Source organism: Macrobrachium nipponense, chromosome 16, assembly GCF_015104395.2.
Source record: "Macrobrachium nipponense isolate FS-2020 chromosome 16, ASM1510439v2, whole genome shotgun sequence".
Classification (NCBI taxonomy): domain Eukaryota; kingdom Metazoa; phylum Arthropoda; class Malacostraca; order Decapoda; family Palaemonidae; genus Macrobrachium; species Macrobrachium nipponense.
Genome location: NC_087209.1, coordinates 47,406,966 through 47,409,465, shown reverse-complemented (window position 1 = coordinate 47,409,465; position 2,500 = coordinate 47,406,966).

Below are 2,500 nucleotides of genomic sequence, written 5' to 3'. Positions count from 1 at the left end.
ATTCGATATTTACCCAGTTCTCACAGAATATTGGTGCTGTTTAAGTCGTGAAAGAGATTCACCGGTCTGTCCGTAATAGACTTTATCACACTTTTTGCAATGAATTTCATATATGCAGCCTAGAAGATCTTTAGGAGAATTTTTTATTACTAAACTCTTAACATTAATATTACTATAAACAACATTCTTGTTTAAAAGCTTTAAAATTCTAGGAATATATAAAAACCTTTCATCATAGGGTAATTTTAAAATGTTATGCTTACTAAATTCAAGTTTGTCGTTAGTTAAATAAAATGTTTTTCTATCTCTTTTCCATGCCACATCTACAAAAGTCCTTGGGTATTTAAGTTTCATTGCAATATCATAAATAGTTTTAATCTCAGTGTCAATAAACTGTGGGCTACAGACATGTAAATCCCTTAGGAACATCCCAGAAAAAACAGAGAATTTTACATTTTGATTGTGATTGGAGTAGTAATGAACAAAAGAGGTAATGTTAGTTGATTTCCGAAAGAAAAGATGAAATCTCTATCATTTATATGGACAGTTACATCTACAAAATTCAAATAACGATTTCTTTCTTCCTCTACAGTAAATTTTTATAGAAGGGACTAAATTATTGAGATTATTAAGAAATTTTTGTGAACTGGCCAAATACAGAAAATATCATCCACATACCTCAACCATATTTCATTCGTTCCTTGACAATGTCTTAGTAAAGACGAAAGTGCTTGGATTTCTGATTATATGTATATATATTATATATATATATATATATATATATATATATATTATATATATATATATAATATATATATATATATATACTAACGACACACGGCCTTGGTCCTCCTTCTGTTTTTAGCAGATGACCTGGTTTGGCTTCAATTTTCCCCGTGCGCGTTGTTTGGATGATTCGAGCCCTTGAAGATCCGATGCTGCAGACGCGTTCGGTTTGTTTCTTGAAGTGCCAGAAACGCTCACTAACGATGTTTTCTTGAATGATTCTAATGAGAGACAAAGCTTGCGTTGCCGTAGGAAAAGGACACGTCGGGTTTGTTTCTTGAAGTTATTCACTACTGAAAACGCTCACTAAAAGATGATACTAAGTTGCTTGAAGAATCTCTTGCTTTCATCGTCGTTGAAGAGTTCTTGTTGTTTTTTGAAGTTGCTCACTAAACGATGATACTAAGTTGCTTGAAGAATCTGTTGCTTTCGTCGTCGTAGACTTCTGATATGATACTTCATTATTCTGGTTTTTCTTCGGAAGACGTTGTAGAGTTCTTCTTGTAATATGCCACCATTATTAGGGCTGTTGCCTTGTATAATAAGGCGCCCTATGAGGTAATGTTAGACTTGCGATAATCTTACGCTAAGTCGGTTGGTATTGCACTTCCATATTCATTGGAGTGTCTTGGGGTTTGTAGATCACTTACGAAGTCGGTATTATCTTCTTTGGCTATGACGACGATGTGTTAAACTCATGATGATTTCTTTCTGATGTGAGGTTCTTAGTAGAAAACACGATGTATAAAAATACTTATATTCTCTGATATTACATAGTGAAGATCAAGTAGGATTGTACAGGTCTTCTAATGACGATAGCTTGATCGCTTCTGCCAATGATGATGGCTAATTCTATTCTGTTCTCTTCTACATGATAAAGCTTAGGTAAAGAGATACAGGTCTGCCAATGATGATGGCTAACTCTATTCTGTTCCCACTACCATCTCGGTTACAAGTCATAAAGGAAGCAGACAGTAGCTCGAACATATGAACATACATACAAAATGAGACACACTACAGATCACGTAGGCCGTTTGAATTATAGGTCGCGGTAGTTGTCTCAAGCAGGGAGCTTGGACTAATGTTTCAAAACAAATGAATGAACACAGGTGACGGCACGTCATCTTAGCCTACATACTTTATCGTCTCTGGTCTGATCACATTCCTGCAAGCAATCTGGTTGACCTCTTAGTTTTAGTCTTTTATTATATATGGACTAACATTCCATATTTTTATATATACTACTATATATTATATATATATATATATATATATATATATATATATATATATATATATATATATATATATATATATATAGTATATATGTATATATATATATATATATATATATATATATATATATATATATATATATATTATATATATATATATATATATATATATATATATATATATATATATGCTTAAAAATCACAGTAGATGCACGTGACTTCATAAATAAGCGAATACCACGGGAAATGATAGTCAGAAATCCAAGCGCTTTCGTCTTTATTCAGACATCGTCAAGGAGCTACTAAAGTACAATTGGAGAGGAATGGCCTCAGGTACAAACAAGATCAGGAATACCAGATGGTTAATTATCAAAAGGGTAAAAATTAAAAGGGATAATCCAGGATTATCGGATATCACACGGTCACAAACTTAAACAGATTCTGACCCTAACCGAAATTACAAAGTATCTTTACAGTCA